Source organism: Buteo buteo, chromosome 26 (genome assembly GCF_964188355.1).
Source record: "Buteo buteo chromosome 26, bButBut1.hap1.1, whole genome shotgun sequence".
Classification (NCBI taxonomy): domain Eukaryota; kingdom Metazoa; phylum Chordata; class Aves; order Accipitriformes; family Accipitridae; genus Buteo; species Buteo buteo.
This window is the reverse complement of record NC_134196.1, coordinates 5,973,902-5,987,170: the sequence shown is the minus strand read 5'-3', so window position 1 is coordinate 5,987,170 and position 13,269 is coordinate 5,973,902. Positions and strand designations below refer to the sequence as shown.

Sequence of the window (13,269 nt, the reverse complement as noted above, 5' to 3'; positions counted from 1 at the left end):
TTCTTTTCTTGCTTTATAATACATTCAGAGGTCCTGACACAGGTTATCATATACACTTCCTACTACTGATTTTTGTGTTACTGTAACATGCGAATGAACAGTAATACAGCATAAAGTTTAGCTCAGATCTATCGTTTGGTTACTCATAGTTTCCTGTCTCCAGACAGGAAAAAAATGCATAATATATCTTCTCTCTGTGGGGAATAACACTCACCTGTCAGAACAGTCCACTTGGCTTAAAGCAACTCCTGGGAAATTACCTACTGTTTATCTTCACCAGTTTTGGCAATATTAAGAGCATTAGCACATGTGAGATACTAGCTGTACTAGTGTGTTCGAAAGGTGGTGAGGTCTGCTCTGAGTCAGACTGAAAAAAGAAGACATTCTTTGTCAGCAGCCAGAGATTTATTCCTCAAAATAGACCTTCAGTTTTCACCAAGTCAAGTTAGCTGTAATTTTTGTTGTTTAGCTTGTAAGCAGATGTATTTACAAACATGGGAACCAATCATTCACTTTCATTTTTTCTACATTTTGTTTATTATCTGAAACAGTTTTTAAAAATTTCTATGAGAAGTATATGCCGCCTTGGTCTCAGCCTTCAGCCAAATGACAAATTTCTTAAAGAGGGTTTGTCTGAAGATATTCTTCCTAATACAAAGTAAGTTGTGAACATTCAATAAAAAGTATTAATGTGCACATTTGATTATCTGATGATTTAACACTCTTTGTTTCTGGGATTCTTTTTTAAATTTTCTTTATTCTTTGCTTTCCAGCGAAAGTTTTATTCTGCATCCTGGTTGTTTTGTTTTGTTTTGTTTTGTTTTTCTGAAATATAAATTAGTCACATTGCATAGTCTATATTTACATTGTTTAGTTGGTCTACCATCTCATAGTCTATTGTTTCTGTTGCTTTCTAAAGGGTCCCGAAAAAGGAATTTGTAGGGGGTGTACTTTTTGATTCACTTTAGTAGGATTACACACTTCTATGAATTTAGCTTAGATAACCAAAATACTTGTATTGACTTACAAAAATTGTGGCATATGTGTACACTTATTTCAGTACAGATAGCAACCATTACTCAAACATAGTGAGTAAACAAAAATTATAAAGCAAAAAATTTTTCCAATAATAAACAAAATGTGGAAAGAATGAAAGTGAATGATTGGTTTCTATGTTTATACATATGGTTTGAAACATTCAACTACAGTAGTTACGGTTACCATAAGGGAACTCCATAGCAAAAAAACAAAAGCACTGGCAATGTTGTTAGGCAGTTTAAATACATTTCTAGCAAAATAAAATATGTTTTGAGCATTGAGGGTTTTTTTTTCATTTATTTTAAGGCAAACTTCTTTGAGGCCTAACTTTGAAGATTACTGTGTTATATTGTTACATTGGATAAAATTATGTAAGCATTAAAATTCAAAAAAAGTAGGATGCCACATAATACACATGAAGATGTTTTGCTTAAGCATTTTGTTAAATAATCTTTTAAATTTTATTACCCATTTGTTCCTTTTGGTCTACACTACTCACTTATATAAACACAGCCATTGATGCCAACCATACAATTCCAAGCCTGTTGTTATATCCAACTAGTTTCCTCTGGTGCAGCTTCTGCAGCTGAATTCTACATTTAACAAAACATTGACCTAGAAACACAAAATTAAGTTTATTTTTAGAAATCACAAAATTCCATATGTGTTTACAAAATGGGGATACGAGTTGGACTTTGCAGCCTTTCCTACATGGAGACAATGCACATTGTCACCACAGACTACAAATATTATAGAGGAAGTGCTCCTTGACCACATTGTGGCAGTGAAAACTTGGAGAGCTAGTGTGCCCCATTTGGGAAGGCCACTTAAATCACTAATACCCAGGACTCTAATGAGCAATAAACGTGCTTCAGATATAGGGATATAGGCCATTAAAGTTTTATGACTACCCCATACTAGTGTGCTGTCTCACAAACGTTCCTTTCTATATGGAGAGAAACAGAAAGAGCCTCTTATAGTGACAACCCTATTTAATAGCTGTCTATATATAAACTTACCTGGTTATTTATAAAACTATATAAGGTTTCTAAACTATATTTGTATCTCTTTCTCTCAGCAACCATGCCTTCTGCTATTTTGAGGTGATAGTTGATACCCAAATAAATCCTATTTGCTATATTCAGCTCATCTTTATTTTTGGTCTCTTATAACTAACGGCTGTGGGTCTTGTCAGTTTGACCTTGAAAAGACCTATTTGCCACATAGGACGATACAGACCTACGCCGTCAGTTATGGTAGAAGTGATATGCTTATGAAAGGGTAACAGAAGTCAGCAATCAGGGACAAGAGGTGAATTCAAATTGAAGTCTTCATATTATAAATGAGGTGGAACAGTGGACAATGTGTTCCCTGTGATCGGACAAAAAGTCAGGAGAGTCATATTCTAACTCTTCCACCAGCTTCTTGCAACCTGCAGCTCTGGAAGCTCAAGTGTATTCATGACTGCTGAGAGGTGGTCAGGTTCAATACAGTGACATGATCCACAGAAGAGTCTACAAATAAACAAAATTGATAATGAGCTAACTCTTACAACCTTCTTCAATTTTAAATGCCAACACTAAATTATGTGCACAAGTACAGGACTGCATTCAAGTTTATTTTAAATACTAGCCTTCTTTAGGTGCTGAAGCTGATTCAGAAATGTATTCTGTCTGAAAAACAAATGCAGTGTAAAATACAGAGTATTTTATTGGGAAGTTTTACAGATCTACCCATTTTAAAAGGTTTCCTCTTTCTCTAGTAGAGTAGTTTGTTAAGACATAAAATGATATACCAGACATAGTCTTTTCAAAAGTGAAACCTATGTTTCCTGTTGCCAAAGCAGTAGATGTCAAATCTATGTGCAGTAGAAAGTACTTTATACGTATGTACAGGTTAGAAAAAAAGCATGAAAACAGTTTTGACTGCATGTTCCAGAGAGGCTTATTTAATCTGATAAAGGTTTTACAAGAGGCTTAAGAAAGGGTTAAGAAAGATCATAGACTGCTTGAGGGAAGGGGAAAAGGAAGAAGTGGAGCCAAGGCAAGACCCAACACGTCTCAGCTGTGACCTGACATGATGGAGCATGGCACAAATTGAGGCAAAGCAAAAGTTCCTCTCCTGAACCTCTGGAAAATTATATTTTTCCTGGATGATGAGTGTCCTGGTTTTGGCTGGAATAATAAAGTTAATTTTCTTCCTAGTAGCTGGTATAGTGTTATGTTTTGGATTTAGGATAAGAATAATGTTGATAACACACTGCTGGTTTAATTGTTGCTAAGCAGTGCTTACACTAAGTCAGGGATTTTTCTGCTTCTTATACTGCCCTGCCAGCAGAGGCTGGGGGTGCACAAGAATTTCATACCATATGACCTCATGCCCAGTATACAAACTGGGGAGGCTGGCTGGGGACACTGTGGCTTGGGGATTGGCTGGAAACGGGCAGTGGGTGGTGAGCAATTGTATTGTGCATCACTTGTTTTACATATTCTTTTTTTTTTTCCCTTTTCTGTCCTATTAAACTGTCTTTATCTGAATCCACGAGGTTTACTTTTTTTTCCTGATTCTCTCCCCCATCCCACTGTGGGAGGGGAGTGAGTGAGCGGCTGTGTGGTGCTGAGTTGCCAGCTGGGGTTAAACCACGACAATGAGATTATAACTTGAGTGTAAGAAGGACTTCCCGGCATCAGGAGAAAATGAATGAGACCTCGCTGCCCTTTTGAAGGATGGCTTGCAATGTTGATCTGTGGTTAAATTCCACATCTAATGAAAGAAAAAAAAATGAGGCGATTGGAACAAAGCTTGAAGTACTGAGATGGCTAGAGAGCAAAAAACCTAAATACCTCAGCTCTCTGTGGACTGACTGCATGTTGATACTTTTCTTTAGCATAACCCATGGAAATAAGAAATGAAAACTCGTTCTTTTTGCTCTGCAAAGCTATGTATGTACTCAGCTTACTCTGTTGCTACTACAGATGTATGATTTGAACAGGCTATCCTGGACTAATTCCAATAGACTAGATTGTGACACTAATATCTGTGTGAATGTGTGGATGCTTGAATGTTAAAAGAGTCGGTTCTTTCCATCATAACAAAAAGTAGCTAGTTTGATTTCACAAGACAATAATACCGCTGAAGGCAGTTGCAGAATCTCATTGTATTGGGTTGGGAAAAGCACACACATGTATTGAAATGGCTGCTTCAATGGAGTACATACTAGTGAGCTATAAGGTCTTTTCCTTTATCAGTTTTGCCAGGCAAACTGTTTGTGTAGCAAAGAAAGAAACTATATTATAAAGTGAAAAATCAGGATTTTCTTTTCAGCTGCTGCAGTGTATATATTTGACCATGAATTACATACAAGGAAAAACTTTTTCACTGTGACATAGTAAAATATTTGAAGAAATAGCCCAGGAAGTCTCCATCCATGGGAATGTTCAAAACTCAGCAAGTCTCTGACCAGCCTCATTTAACTGGACTGCTTCAAGCAGGGGTTGGACTAGATGCCCACCAGATGTCCCTTCCAACCTCATTTATTCTGTGATTAGAAATGTTGGGGACTGATTGTGCACCTAAGGCAAAAACATCAACTTCAGGCTGAAAATCAGAGTGAAGAGCAAGAGAGACATCTCCATTCAGAACATAACATGGAGTAAGGAAGCCTATTTTCTAAAGGACTTTCCAAACAGCTGTGCAAAATAATGTTAAAAATACTTGCCTTTAGGTCAAAGTTCATTTTTCCACTTTAAGTTTCTGATGTATTCACTATTCATTTAAAGTTAACATTATAGTAATAATTAAATAAAAGACACCTAAGTAGATTTGATGCTCAACTTTTAAACTAAAGTTAGGTGAGAAAGTGCCAGTCTTTACAGTTGCCTCTATTTTTTTCCATGCAGGACAGAAAGATAAGAATGAAAAATGTCAAAGAGCTGCATCATTTCTGGGATGCTGTTAGTTTTGAGTGCTGACTAAGGCAGAGGTACAATAAAGACTGGACTTCAGCAAAGCGTTTGACACTGTTTCCTGCAGCCTTGTCCTGGACAAACTGGCAAGCTACAAATTGGGTAGATGGTATGAGACGGGTAGGAAATTGGCTCACAGGCTGCACTCATAAGGTGGGGATCAATGGTTTTCACTCAGGCTGGCAACCTGTTACAAGTGGGGTCCCCCAAGGATCATTACTGGGCCCCACGCTGTTCAACATCTTCTTAAATGGTCTGGATGATAGGATTGAAAGCACCCTTACCAAGTTTGCTGATGACCCTAAACTGGGTGGGTAGGTGGACATGTCAGAAGAGAAAGCCATCTTACAGAGTGACCTGGACAGGCTGAAAGAGTAAGCTAGCAAGAACTGTGTGAAGTTTAACAAAGACAAGTGCAAAGTCCTGCACTTGGGACAAAATAACCCAAGAGCCCAGTGCAGGCTAGGACCTGTGTGGTGGGAGAGCAGCCTTGCTGAAAGGGACCTGGGGGTCCCGGTAGACAACCAGCTGAACAAGAGTCAGCAGTGCCCTGCTGCAGCAACAATGGCAAATCAGATCCTGGGCTGCATCTGCAGGGGCATTGCTAGCAGGGACAGAGACGTGATCGTCCCACTCTACTTAGTGCTTGTCGGGCCACACCTGGAGTACTGTGTGCAGCTGTGGTCCTCACAATTCAAAGAAGATGTGGACAGACTGGAGAGGGTCCAAAGGAAGGCCATGAAGTTGGTCAAAGGGCTGGAGAACCTGTCCTATGAGGAAAGACTGAAGGAGTTAGGTTTTTTCTCCCTGGAGAACAGAAGGCTCAGGGGGGACCTCATCACAGTATTCCGGTACTTAAAGAGGGGTTACAAAGAGGATGGAGGCTCTCTCTTCACAAGAAGCCACATGGAGAAGACAAGGGGCGATGGGTACAAGTTGCATGGGGACAAGTTTCATCTTGATATAAGAAAGAAATTTTTTACAGTGAGAACAGCTGATCACTGGAACAACCTCCCCAGGGATGTGGTAGAGCTCTCATTGTTGCAGGTTTTCAAGACGCAGTTGGACAGGGTGCTACATAACCTCATCTAATCTCCCTTTCCCATGAAAGCTTGGACCACGTGACCTTTCAAGGTCTCTTCCAACCTGGGCTATTCTATGATTCTATGAAAGAGAAAGAGATAAAGCATATTTAACATCACCTGAAATGCACCTGTGTAGTAAGATATTGCTTCATTGGGGAGCTGATTTCAGCAAAGACTTGTTAGGATTTGGCATCTGTGCCCTCTGGTTATTGTCTATATTGACTGTTCTCCACCAGCTCCCAAACTCACTGAACAGGTCTCACACAGCCACAAGCACACACTCTTCCTTGAAACAACTTTCCTTTCAGTTGCTTCCGTGGCACTAAAACTGCAAACAAAGAGACTGTCCTTCCAATGTTTCTCTTGCTGCCAATCCTCCTACACAGGTTACAGGAGGAAAGTTTCCCTGGGTCAAATATGAAGAAGATGAGAATTAAAGAAAAGAGCATGGAGCTGGACTGGAAGAACTGACAATTTGGCAGGGAGGAAGGAAAGGAAAGTCAGCAGATAATGGTTCATGTTCCTCTCTGCCTGCTGGGACTGACCCCAGTAATCCCAAATCTCTGTTTCTCTTACTGTCTACAAAGAAACTGTACAGCTCATGTGCTCTCAGCTCATGGCAGAAGTACAGGTGACCAGGGCATAATTTTTCCTTCCTATGAGTTCCTCTCTCAGCTCATGCTGCCATGCCTGTTAAAAATATTTAAAGACCCTGTTGCTGCTGAGGATGTGACCATTGGGATCTTTGCAGTTCCATGGGATGGGGCCTTGAACCATGTTCCTTGTTAAACACTTCAGGAATTTCATCTCGACTGCCTTGATTTCAAAGATTATGTTTGTGAAGTTAGCTCAATGTTTGCTGGCCCATAGTATTTCAGTCCCTGCTCTGATATGTGTGCTGTTACAATTGGAAAAGTTAATGACATTTGAATTGTTCCCTAGCAAGAAAAGCTCACAGGAGTTGATCACTAAGAGCTTGTAGATCACTCAAGTGCAGACCACCTTCCCATATGTGACTAATAGAGTCGTGTTTTGCTATGAACTTATGTTTTGCTTCAGCTATCTTTATTTTTCTGTAGGGGGGAGATAGGCTTGAATGTCTAAGAGTCTCAAGGAATGATTCAAAATGATTGTTGACAGAATCACAGTGTGATATATTGCAATTTACTAGAGAAACTAGGAAAGGATGCACTTTGTGTCGGTGGTGGCAACTTTCTGGTAACCTTCTCATATTGCCTGTAGTTAAAAAAAAAAAACAACCAAATAAAAAGCTTCTGGGATTATTTATTTATTATTCTAACTGAGGCCTGAACCACCCTGGAGGGATCCTGCCACCTTCTGAATGAATTACTTCTGACATTTCACTTGTAATCTGAAACATGGAACCAAATCTCGTTTCAGGCAAGTTTTATTAGCTGGTTTCCTGCACTAAATATACATTGTGTAGAAAAAGCAAAGGTTGGGGAGGGAAAACCAAGCCCCACTACTGGTATGGATGCCTAGCCTTCTGCTGCTCTTTCTTGTTCTCATAGATTGGTAATTACACACAGGAGGCTGCATGGTTTTGTGGGTGACTTTGATTTTAGTTTCATAGACATTTAAACTCTTGTTTGAGTGAAGTTGGAGTTAAAGCAGGTCAGAGTTTAGTCCGAGGGCTGTAAGACAGTCCCACCTTCCTGTGCCTTTATGTAAGAGCGGAAGAACATGTCCCAGGACCAGAAGGTACTCAGTGTCCTCAGGCCTTTCAAAGGGAAGGTGAGTCTCTGATACTGAACTCACTGCACCTCCTCCTTAAATTGTGCCATGGCTCCACAGTTACTTTGAGGCATCTAAAAGTATAGCTTTTTATTCATCTTTTAAATTTTATTAACCTTTTTTTTTTTAGATAAATACTGGATATCTGAGGTCTAACTCAACTACTGCAAGCCAGGAACAATCAAAAACATATATTGTGGTGCTTTTCAAGTTTCCTTCCTAATTTATGAAGACTGTGTGGGAGAAGACAACAATCTGTACTCAGGAGAAATGCAGTGAATCAGCCTGTTCTTTATGGTGAAATGTTCTTTTACGCAGCTGCTGTACCTTGGAGAAAAAACAAATAAACTCCAGATTCTACTTTAATCAATCTCATTAAAAAAAAAAAAGTAAGTTAAGCTGTTGCTCTTAAAACAAAAATACTGCTCAACAATGGAATCTACAGTCTACAGTCTTAATGCAATATTTGGTATTGTTTTGAAACACTGTATAATGCCCCCCTCCCTTTCTCTTTGGCTGCAGCAGCAATACTGATTAATCACACGACTATTATGGAAGTCAAGCGAAGACACAGAGGGGGAATAGTGCGGAGACCTATTGTCCCAGGGAAGGATCTGGGAGGGGTTCTTCCCTAAGTGCCCCCACATGCAAACAGTGCTGGTTGAGATACCTTTTTAGGAAACTCAGAGTACTATCTGCATACCCAGCTAGGGGCAGAGGGAAGCAAGCACAGCCCTTGCTGCCTTTCTAGGCTCTGCTGCGCAGAGTGCCTGTCAACAGTAACCACGTCTTGCCTTGCTCTGTTACTGAGCGGGGACATAAGAGGTGACGGAACAGGTAGTTAATGCACAAAGTCACCACAAAGAGGCATCAGGAGAAGTCAGGGTTAGTCTCATTTGGCCTGACTTGAATTATTACCCTTTGTCCGTACTCTAGGAAGTAAAGGACAATATGGAAATGGGCTGGTAAGCTCAATGACAGCGTAGAGCAGTGGCTATTCCTCTATGTCTTTCTGGAACAAAAACTAGCTGAGAAATTAATACAGATGTCCTCAACATGACTGAGGAGTGACAGTTTTCAGTTTCAGCCTAGCTTACCAGTGTTACTGTGCTATGAGCATAACATCATGGATTTTAAAGGCCTGGGAACTTGATGTAAACCATCTGTAAAACTTGATGTAAAAAGTCCGTGATGACTCAGAAGACTACTTGAACGGTCATGTACTCTGACATCTCTTCTACTTGTTGTCCCAGTGTGAGAACCTCCAGCAGTAAGGCTAGAAGCTCTCCGTTCCTAGAAACTCTCACCAGCGATGTCTTTGCTGGGCACAGTCCTCTGTGGTTCAGATCTCCCTGAAGGCACAAGTAGGATCATGTTCCTTTGTGCATTCCCACTTCACTTTCTGTTCTGACCAGATACAGTGATGACCGGGCAAAGTTGGTGACCTCAATAACAACGGTTCTTGTTCACTGTGAACATCTGCTGCAAGTCTCAAGGGACTTCTAAGGCTTTTGGCAGCACCTCCATTCCAGATTGCTGTTATGACTACACATATTTGCTTTTTAATTTATATGAGGAGCAAGGGTTTCAAGTGTTTTTTCTTAGTGGCAGACCTAGCCTTGGTCACCGTGCCTTACATGGCTATTGCAGTCACAGGGGGATCCAGCAGTCAAAAAAGGCCAGCCCCAATCATCCACATGCCAGAGGCCACCAAGAACTTCATGTTCATGCTCAGGACTCTTTCCTCTGCATGAGGTATAAACTACTAACTGCAGTAAATAGAAAATGGCCACTCACTATTTCTGCCCTTACTCTCCCAGAGGCAAAACTCATTGCCACTGAAGCAGGACCTTCACATTTGCAATACATTCCTCCCACTCCCAGCCTCCTCCAAACACACCTTAGAGCAGACTTAGCATCAGGCAACAAAAGCTACAAAACGCTTTCCTCAGAGCAGGCTCTGCAGCAAAATATGAAATCTTAGCTCACGGAACGGATTTGTAAAGGCACTCTGTGAAAAGTTAGTGGGAATTAGCCACCAAGGCATATCTACAAATCCTATTTGGTGAGGATTTGGATCTGGACGCCCAAAGTCTTTCTCAGGTCCTGAGTTTCACTCAGTGGATTTGCCCTGTTTCTTTTCCACCTGCAAGGTGTGGAAGAAAGGCAACAGTTTTCTTTTGTCCTATTTCCCAGGCATTGCAAATGCTCCAGTTTACTTCAGTCAAATACACGTTTTTCCCATCAGAGCAAAACAGTTTATGAATTCAGATTCATGCAGTTGTCTCTACTGCCTAGGTTAAAGTGTTTCAGAAGCTTGATCTGAAATGCAACAGGGATAAAGTAACAATTCACCTATTTGTGTTCACAGCTTATTTTACTGAGCATTGCAATAGTTTAACTTTTCCCAGCAACACCCAAATATGTTCAGATGCAGCTGATAATGTGCCATTGTGAGCTTTTGTTATTTTGTTTAAATTCTTATTGGGGGTCCAGCTGCAAAGTGAAGATCCAGATAAACCTGCATACCAAGGTCAGAGGTGTTTACATTCCTAGGTTCAGTCTGGGAAACTAAAAACGTGGGATGGAATTTTATTCCAACCTTTTCCTTCCCTGACATTCAGGGTGGCAGCAGCTGTTAGTGTTGGTGTTAATGACTTTGTGCCCAAAAAGACCCAGCAAGTGACAGATTGTTAATGATTATGTAGGGTGATCATCTTTCAAATGCTTCTAAAGTATCTTTTTATTATTATTGGTATCATTCATTGTCATGTGTGATTGCACTGACCAGATTTCAACCCCATCACTCACAAACAGCCCTTCATCTGAGAAGAAACTGGACTGCTTATTTTAGGTAGAGCAGCAAATCCCTCACTGGTGGGGGGAAAAATTAATTCTGCTATTTATGTTAGACATGGGAATATTTTCCTTCAGTCATGGAATACAAGGACTAGCATACTATTACAAACTTTAATTTCTACATATTTGCTGATATTCCAGCATGAATAAGACACGACAAACAATGGCCAGAGTGTTGCAAACACTTATGCAGATGCTGAATTTTAGACATGCAGGTAGTCAGTGAATTTCAACACAGACAGTAACATGCAAGGAAAAAGCGATGTTTATATTTAGAGAGAAAAAAAACAAACACTACTCTTTCAGTTGCTTCTCAGGGATGTGGGTTAGTAATGACATTATTGATGTAAGAAGATGTTTCCTAGGCATACTTCAGAAGCTGTCCATCTTCCATTCCGTTTTCTGGAAGAAATCCTACAACAGACCTATAATACGTGTTTCTGTGGGATATGTAAGCCTCCCTTTTCTCTACACTCTCACTTCCATTTTTTCATTTGTGCATTGTGCTTGTTGGGAGTGAATCGGGATCCTGCGAGTGGCAGCGAGTGCTCAAATAAACAACAAGTTCTGCTCAACCCTGTGGCAGAGAGAGTCTGGGGGTGAGTACCGAAGCTGAGTCAATGTGCTCAAACTGAAGAGATTTAGTGGGAATACGGCAGCATCAAAAAAAGTGATGGCTGGAAATGCATCTGAGCTCTAGGGTGGGCTATTTTAAGTATGGAGAATTAATTGTATCTGACCTCAGAATTAGCCTGCAGGTTGGACGCTCATGTGCAATGCATGACGGTGTTGTCAAGTACTGAGAATAGACATGTGAGTGCATCTGGCTAGTGGAGCTGGGCTTCAGATCCACTTTCTTTTCCTTGGAGGCTGTCACCCTAATTGCTTGACTTTTTTGGAGGACATGAACAGGAACAGCAGGATGAGGGGGGGAACGAAGCTCTCACTTGCTCTTTTTTATTCTTGAAAATGTTGAAATGTCTCAATTTCATCCCAATATGGAATGGAAAACTGTTTCTCGTCTTGAACATATTCCTGGAATGGGAATAAATGGTTTCCTACTCATTTCTATTCATGGTTCTTCATTCCTTCTATTTACAGCCACGGATTTCAAATTATGAAATCTGAAGTCCAAACACCTTTGAACAGTGGTCCTCCCAGGAGATGCTTAGCATGGTTGCTCATGGGTGAGTGAAGATGGAGGGCAGTTGCCTTATAAAAAGCATCCCACTGCTTTCCTTCCTTCATTTTCACAGTATTCCATTGGCCTTCAACTAACACCAACCATTTAGGAGAAGGAAAAAAAGGTGAAAGCCTGTCATAAATAATTATATAGCCCTGTAGTCCTCCTAGCAATGTTCAGCAGTTATTTTTGAAGCATGCCAGCACTAATACACAATCGTTAAAGTGCTTCGAGTTATTTGCTTTTTGTGTAGTGGTGAATTTTTCCGCTGATGTTTTTTATTAGATGAAAACAATGCAACTGACTGGGAGCCAAGAAGATCCTGTATTCTAATCCCTGTGAGACAAGGATTTGACTGAGAGCTTGTTGTCATAAGTGTAGTTGCCCAGGCCAAAAGAAAAAGAAAAAAAAGGAACAATGTTAGTAGATATGGGAAAAAATGCACAAACGTCCACTGATTGTATAATTGGCACCTCTGTTGAATGAACTCAAGCAAGATGATTCATAGTATGATGATTTTATTAGATCAGAGATATTGCTAATTAAGTAAGTAGCCATTGCAGCCAAGTGCTTCATCTTCCGACCATTTTTCTCTTTACTGTTCTCTGGAATCCTGTGTCTCTTATTACATTGTCGGATGCAGATCTTGTTATAGTTATCCATGCCTTTTCTACCTTTAAATTAATCTAACATAATATGCTGCATGGGAACCGTCTGCCAAGACATTCTGGGAAACATGCTAGAGCAGAGTGTAGCTGGCCTATTGCTGAGCAGCAGAGAGCTTTACCTCTGTGCTCCGTGATCGGCACTATCGCTTCTTTATTTCCATGTGGCATTTAAAATGTTGCTTTTAACCAGTGAAACTGAAACAGGCCTCTTTTACCTGGTTAACTTAAGAACCTGACTCTGCTGTGCAATACTATCTCTAGAAAAGAAGAAAGCTAAAATACCTAAGACTCTTATAATTACCATCAAAATTTGATATCTGGTAAGCTTGACTTGACCGGTCTCAGCAACTTTTGAGGTCAAGATACAGAAGTTGCAAGAAATACTGAACTGGAAAAAGATAAGGAAAAAAAAAAAGGAAGATAAAATCTTTATTATAATGCATTATTTTTACACTTAGATAACTTTTAACATTATGGGGAGCCAACAGAGCTGTTGAAGAAATTTTGCCAGTTTATCTGATCAAAAAAGTATTAAGAAGTACTTATTATCAGTCTTTTATTATGGTTCTTTGTGAGACTGAGCAGAACTATATAAAATTATCTTCCCCATCACCATGCTGCGAATCACTTGTATTGGTTGTAGGTTACCTCTGCAAGGAAACAAAATGCTGCAATGAGACTGGCAGAGTGCTCAGTTCAAGCCTCACAAGCCTTGA

At 40.1% G+C, this 13,269-nt stretch overlaps 1 long non-coding RNA gene across 2 annotated transcripts in view; it reads left to right on the top strand.

The window, feature by feature from the left end:
* LOC142044861 (uncharacterized) overlaps positions 1 to 8,338 on the top strand; it is a 65,291-nt gene extending 56,953 nt beyond the window's left edge. The window contains exon 4 of one of the 2 annotated variants that reach the window (XR_012654444.1): positions 7,974 to 8,338. This is a non-coding gene — a long non-coding RNA (uncharacterized LOC142044861). Of the gene's footprint in view, positions 1 to 4,937; positions 5,199 to 7,973 lie in introns of those variants that run through there. The other variant, XR_012654445.1, reaches the window with a different exon arrangement.
* The last annotated feature ends 4,931 nt before the right edge of the window (positions 8,339 to 13,269 follow it).